Here is a 7,967-nt window from a genome sequence, read left to right on the forward strand (position 1 = left end):
GGACCCGGTTCTGAAGTCCTCACTAACACCAAGAAAGTAGAGCACATGGACCCGGTTCTGAAGTCCTCACTAAGACTAAGAACGTAGAGAACATGGACCCGGTTCTGAAGTCCTCACTAAGACTAAGAACGTAGAGAACATGGACCCGGTTCTGAAGTCCTCACTAAGACTAAGAACGTAGAGAACATGGACCCGGTTCTGAAGTCCTCACTAAGACTAAGAACCTAGAGAACATGGACCCGGTTCTGAAGTCCTCACTAAGACTAAAAACGTAGAGAACATGGACCCGGTTCTGAAGTCCTCACTAAGACTAAGAACGTAGAGAACATGGACCCGGTTCTGAAGTCCTTTCACTAAGACTAAGAACGTAGAGAACATGGACCCGGTTCTGAAGTCCTCACTAAGACTAAGAACGTAGAGAACATGGACCCGGTTCTGAAGTCCTCACTAAGACTAAGAACGTAGAGAACATGGACCCGGTTCTGAAGTCCTCACTAAGACTAAGAACCTAGAGAACATGGACCCGGTTCTGAAGTCCTCACTAAGACTAAAAACGTAGAGAACATGGACCCGGTTCTGAAGTCCTCACTAAGACTAAGAACGTAGAGAACATGGACCCGGTTCTGAAGTCCTTTCACTAAGACTAAGAACGTAGAGAACATGGACCCGGTTCTGAAGTCCTCACTAAGACTAAGAACGTAGAGAACATGGACCCGGTTCTGAAGTCCTTTCACTAAGACTAAAAACGTAGAGAACATGGACCCGGTTCTGAAGTCCTTCCACTAAGACTAAGAACGTAGAGAACATGGACCAGGTTCTGAAGTCCTTTCACTAAGAGTAAAACCGTAGAGAACATGGACCCGGTTCTGAAGTCCTTCCACTAAGACTAAGAACGTAGAGAACATGGACCAGGTTCTGAAGTCCTTTCACTAAGAGTAAAACCGTAGAGAACATGGACCCGGTTCTGAAGTCCTCACTAAGACTAAGAACGTAGAGAACATGGACCCGGTTCTGAAGTCCTCACTAAGACTAAAAACGTAGAGAACATGGACCCGGTTCTGAAGTCCTCACTAAGACTAAGAACGTAGAGAACATGGACCCGGTTCTGAAGTCCTTTCACTAAGACTAAGAACGTAGAGAACATGGACCCGGTTCTGAAGTCCTCACTAAGACTAAGAACCTAGAGAACATGGACCCGGTTCTGAAGTCCTCACTAAGACTAAGAACGTAGAGAACATGGACCCGGTTCTGAAGTCCTCACTAAGACTAAGAACGTAGAGAACATGGACCCGGTTCTAAAGTCCTCACTAAGACTAAGAACCTAGAGAACATGGACCCGGTTCTGAAGTCCTCACTAAGACTAAAAACGTAGAGAACATGGACCCGGTTCTGAAGTCCTCACTAAGACTAAGAACGTAGAGAACATGGACCCGGTTCTGAAGTCCTTTCACTAAGACTAAGAACGTAGAGAACATGGACCCGGTTCTGAAGTCCTCACTAAGACTAAGAACCTAGAGAACATGGACCCGGTTCTGAAGTCCTTCCACTAAGACTAAGAACGTAGAGAACATGGACCCGGTTCTGAAGTCCTTCCACTAAGACTAAGAACGTAGAGAACATGGACCCGGTTCTGAAGTCCTTCCATGGTTCCCTGGATCTCAGAGAATAGACTTTAAAATCCTTCTGTTAGTCTATAAATCCCTAAATTAGCACCTAAATCCATCACAGACTTGTTATCAGGGCATCAACCCTCCAGACCACTCAGGTCTTCTGGCTCCAGCCTGCTCTGCAGAACCAGAACCAGAACCAGAACCAGACATGGAGAAGCAGCATTTAGTTCCTATGCTCCACTGATCTGGAACAAACTCCCAGAAAACTGGAAAAGTGCTGAAAGCCTGAGTTCCTTTAAATCAAGATTAAAAACACATTTGTTTAAAATTGCCTTTGACTGTTCTAGTTAAACTGTTTTACTGTTTTTAATGTTCTTCTTTTGTTTCTACATTCTATCCCTACTTGCTTTTATTCCTATGTTTTAATCATGTAAAGCACTTTGCATTGTCTCTGTACTGAATTGTGCTATATAAATACCACACAGGAGGTTTTCCACAGCTGTGGTACTTTCCCATGATGCAACACAGCACCTCCATGCAGCTCCTCAGGAGCCTGGAGCTGATGCCATCTGGACCTGCAGTCTTCCTCGGTTTGGTCTTCCTCAGCACATTCCTCACCTGGAACGTGGAGGACAGGATGGTGGTGGTGGGCATCTTGGCTGAAGCTGGTGGTTGAGGCTCAGAAACTTCTCAGGGAACAACCGGCACAGTGTCCACCATGCTGGTAGTCCTCTGCCTGGCTGAATGCTGACCCAAAGTGAGAGTTCTGCTGGGATGTGGTAGCGGGTCGTGGATGTATGGGTCAGCACCGCTGAGGGAACATGTCAGGAACTTGGTGAGGGTGCAGGAGCATCTCAGAGGCATGGGAAACGCATGACCTCCTTCACACTCCTGGAGGTTTTCCTGATTCGGACCCACCCAGCAATGTTCTGACAGGTCCTGGCGAGGATCTTCATCCTGGGAGAAGGCTGCCTCCTGAACTTTCTCCAGATTCTCGGATGGTTTCACGACGTTCTCTGCAGAGGGAGAAGAACGGGAATCCAGTCCGATCCTTTTTGTGAGGAACTTTGCTTTTAATCAGGTCAGTGATTTTCTCACACGTTTGGTGTCGACCTGGAGATCTTCTGAGCCTCTGTGGTCCTCAGAGTCTCTGCGTTTAAGGAGAAGCAGGACAGCAAACGTGTGTCTTTCTCTGAGATCCAGGAATGGAAGCTATTTATCAGTGAGATGAAGCGGATGAATTAAAAAAAGGGGAACACGGTGGCTTGTGCCTGCCTGTGTTCATCAGCAGCTCTGCTGGTGGAAAATGATGGTTTGTGAGGAGCTCTTGTTGGACGTCAACAGGAAACACTAAGAGCCTTAAAGTGGCATTAAGACGAGGTCTGAGTGCGTGTGTGTCTGACACACATCGGGGCGATCGATGGTGTGTGCGTGTGCCTCGCCGGCTCTCCGCCTTTATGAGGACCTCATGAGGACGTCAGCGCAGACTCAGGTAGGAAGCTGCCGGGCGTTCAGGGTCCTCCTGTGATTAAAAGCTTCAGGGAAACCATTAAACATCTTCGTCTGTCGAAGTCAGAAAGACGAAGAACGTCTTCCTCGCCGTAATCTACTGCCAACATTTGGGAAGGTTGACAAAACACACGGAATCAATAATAAATGAAAATAAAGAAAGTACACCCCGTGGTCCAGCAGCCTGTAGAACCTCCTTCAGCACCAGATCTGCCTAATTTCCATAAGTACCTCTTAGCAAATAGGCTACAATACATCTCTAAATGGATAAAACATAATCCCTTAGACGAGCCCTGGATAGACACAGAACAGAAAATATGCAATAATATCATGATCTTAGATTTGCCGTTTATTATCTCAAATATAAAACGGCATAAATGCTTTAAAAATATTAACATCACCTCTTCTATGACAGCATGGGGGGAGTTTCTTAAAATGACGAAGTCGTCACTTTTCCCATGCAGTCGTACACCCATCTGGAATAATCCTGACATCCTACAAAATAATAACATGATAAACTTTACATACTGGAAGAATAAAAGTATTGAATATCTGGAACATTTATTTGAGTTTATCACATTTGATAGATTAAATGTATTATATGGTATTAATAAAAATACATTCTTAGAATATTAACAAATTACATTTATAATAAAAATACATTTAAGCATATTAAAGGTGGTTTACAAACTCCAATAAATATATAAGAGTTCCTGGATCACCCACCCCCCCAAACTACTGTCTAAATCATACAGGACACTGACTAAACTAGATGATCCTATATGTCTTCCTATTATGAAATGGGAAGAGGATTTATCAGCTTTGAACAAAACATCTGGGCTCAGATATGTTTAAGAACTTTAAAAATGACTAGAAACCCAAATTTACAACTAATACAATAAAAACTCCTTCACAGAGTACACTATACAGGTCAAAGATTATATTATTATCAGATTATTGTTATTATTGTTTTGCTCAATCTAATATCTGTTGACCCACAGGCATTAATGCACAGGCAATCATCCTGACAGTTATATTCATGTGTTATGGTTATTTACACCTGTTCAGAGGTTCTGGGTCCAGATTAGGTTATTCTACACCAAATGCACCAGTTGAGCAGTTTAAATATGCAGACCTCTGGTTTGTCCCTTCACTTCTTTCACCTCTCGTTTATATTCTGTTACAAATAAAATTACAGATCATTTCATTCTATGTTAACAGTTATTTGCTTTACTTCCCCAGTGAGAAAAATTAGATTAACAGCTACTACTGCCTATGTTAGACTACTGTGATATAATTTATGAAAATATCCCATCCACTAACCTCCAACCACTTAGTGCTATATTAAGTGGATGGATGGGTGGATGAATGGATGGATGGATGGATGGATGGATGGATATATGATGGATGGGTGGATGGATGATGGATGGATGGATGGAAGTACAGTAGAGTAGATTAGAGTAGAATAGAGTAGAATAGAGGCATTCAGGTCGGTCCTGATTTCTGCATTTTAATCCCATCCTGGACTCCATGTGATCGATGAGCTTCTGCATCAGTTTATCTGGAGGTCTGACCTCATCAGAGGACGACTCTCTGCTCGGGTCTGAGGTGAAATTAGAGCCATGATGATGATGATGGTGATGATGATGATGAAGTTATTACCATCAGAAGACACGAGGAAGGAGAAAGAAAGAAAATCAGAAGTTTTCCACATGATTAGAGCACAAACGTCTCTGAGCCGAGGCGTTCAGTTCACGGACCATTTCCCTTCATCCACCCCCCGCCTGCCCCCCCACTGGGCCGTGCAATAACAGGCACACGCCTGAGCTGCTGCTCACATGACCTGAGCAGAGCCGGTCCTCTGCAGCTGATCAGATAACGAGCTTTTCTCACATTATGCTGCTGGTATTGATGAATTCAGCTGGAATATCAAACCTGATCCAGACGTTATTGTCAGAAACGGTTCTGGTTCCCAGACCCAGACCGTTTAACCTCATCTCTATTCTCACAGGCTCTTCTCTTTATCAGTGCATTAGGAGATGAAATGAAATAAAGTCGCTGATCTATAATATTCCCTGTGTAAATATTTGGCTTCCAGCTGTGCAGACTGGGAGCTCTGCTGTCGATGGGAGGAATCCTGCAGCTTTTTCATGCTTTTATTTAACATGAACAATGAAACACGATGGAAGAACGGTAAAAACAAGGAGCTGCAGGAACCCGACTGATTCTGCTTCATCATGCAGTCCTCAGTGGGTCACAGCTGGGTTCTACCTGCTGAAAAGACCAGGAAGAAACGGGTCACCCAGGTTCTGGGTCTGCTGGGCTCTCCTTGTGTCTGGACTAAGGAGCAACACTGAAGACTGGCCTGACTGAAACATTGTGGTGATGAACCGTCCTAAATACCAGTGAGTTTTGGCCAAATGCTTCATTAAGGTTCTACTGGAGTCCAGAACTTCAGTAGAATTCCATCCATCCATCCATTCAATCAATTCAGTTACATTTTATTTCTCTAGCTCCAATTCACAACAGGAAACCCAGCAGGTTGCATCAAGTCTCTCCAAGCAGCATTCACTCCTCCTGAAAGAGCGTAGAGCCACAGTGGACAGTCGTCTGCATTGTTGATGGCTTTGCAGCAATCCCTCATACTGAGCATGCATGAAGTGACAGTGGAGAGGAAAACTCCCCTTTAACAGGGAGGAGAACCTCCAGCAGAACCAGAACCAGGCTCAGTGTGAACGCTCATCTGCCTCCACCCACTGGGGCTTAGAGAAGACAGAGCAGAGACACAGAAAGCATAGAAGCTCACATTGACCCAGGAGTACTTTCTATGTTAGATGGTAATAGAGGATGATCTGCCTCCCCTGATGATGTCACAGCTAACAGAACGCCAGACCAGGTGTACCTTCTATGAAGAAAAAAATTAACAAAATGGTAAAAGCTGAAATAACAACAAACAATGCAGATTGGAGAGCAGTAGGAGAACTCAGCAGAGAGAGAGAAATAGACCCTGATGTCCTCCAGCAGCCTAAGCCTATAGCAGCATAACTATAGAGGTATCTCAGGATAACATGAGCCACTCTGACTAGAAGCTTTGTCACAAAGGAAAGTTTTAAGATTAGTCTTAAAAGTAGACGGGGTGTCTGCCTCACGGACCAAAACTGGGAGTTGGTTCCACAGGAGAGGAGCCTGATAGCTAAAGGATCTGCCTCCCATTCTACTTTTAGAGACTCTAGGAACCACCAGCAGACCTGCAGTCTGAGAGTGAAGTGCTCTGTTAGGAACATACGGGGTAATCAGAGCTCTGATATACGATGGAGCTTGATTATTAAGGGTTTTATACGTTAGAAGAAGAATTTTAAATTCTATTCTTGATTTAACAGGAAGCCAATGAAGGGAAGCTAAAATTGGAGAAATATGATCCCTCTTGTTGATTTTCATCAGAACTCTTGCTGCAGCATTTTGGATCAGCTGAAGGCTTTGAACTGCATTTTGTGGACTTCCTGATAGTAAAGAATTACAATAGTCCAGCCTTGAAGTAACAAATGCATGGACTAGTTTTTCAGCATCACTCCTGGACAGAATGTTTATCCATCCATCCTGTCATCCGTCAGACTTTTTCTGTCTCATTCCCGTATTTCTAAATCTTTTGCAGGGAACCATCACTCTGCCGGGACAGGATGTCCGTTGGGCTCAGGCCAGTTCTTCAGGTATCAGGCAGAAGAACCTGGACAAACCGTCTCAGCTGGACGTGCGGTCTCAGACGGCAGCGTCTCACTGAGGAGGCTGACTGCAGACATGGAGGAGCTGCAGCGTATTTACCGCAGCCTGCTGCTTTTAGACAACTTATTACTGCGACCTCCCGCAGACCCTCACTCATTACAGACCTGGACAGGCCCCACTCTTCCTCCTCCATGCACAGCCGTCCAGTCCACTGAGCACGCTCAGACACCATGACTGAGATCTGCAAAAACAGAGGTTCTCCCCACAGAAACGGAGAATCTTTTGGATTTTTATCTCTTTAACTTTAATCATTTATCCTCTAAATGGGATTTGGAGTGAAGACAAAAACAAGCGGAGGACAGAAAACACACAGAAAATGACCAAAAATCTCCAAATTACTGACAGGGTTAATCCCGCGTTCCTGCTTCTGTAATGATTCCAGCTCATCAGCAGGTGATGGAGGCTCTTGTTCTGGGATGTTTGTGAAGGTGTGATTGAACAGAAACTCAGGTCTGGTCTGTCGTCGGCTCTCAGCGGAGGGAAACTGGAGGATATTGAGACACAGATGACATTTTGTGTTTTTCCCAGCAGGGCGCCAGAAAGTTGTTCCAGCACTTTATCATCACTTAGACACAGAGGAGGGTGAAATCAGGCTGTCTGTATTCAGCGCCACGTCCTGCACATAAACATGAGTCCTCCTCGTCGCCTCGGGTTCCCACTCAGGTTATTTACCTGCGCACATCGCATCATGCAAATCTCTCCCAGTTCTGAAGGTTTTGCAGAAACCGTTGCATGATGAATCCTCTGGAGCTGCAGGGATGGAGCCGACAGCCACACAACTTGTTCTACAGCTTCTGGATCAGAAGGCCTTTTATTGTCATTGTGCACATGGACAACGAGATTAAAGCCAACTCCAAACAGAGCGGAAATATTAAAGGCATACTATGCAACATTTTTAAGATAATTAATGTGTTCCATACCGATTTGGATGATTAAATGAGTCATTTCAGGTCGAACAAAGGTTTTCTCGTCCACCCTGGTGGTCTGTGGGGGAAATACCGAACTTGCAATGGGGTACCGCGCACGTGACGTCACCGTCTTAAGAGCAACGCCCCTTTTGCCGCTTAG

This window comes from Fundulus heteroclitus, unplaced genomic scaffold (genome assembly GCF_011125445.2).
Source record: "Fundulus heteroclitus isolate FHET01 unplaced genomic scaffold, MU-UCD_Fhet_4.1 scaffold_143, whole genome shotgun sequence".
Classification (NCBI taxonomy): Eukaryota; Metazoa; Chordata; class Actinopteri; order Cyprinodontiformes; family Fundulidae; genus Fundulus; species Fundulus heteroclitus.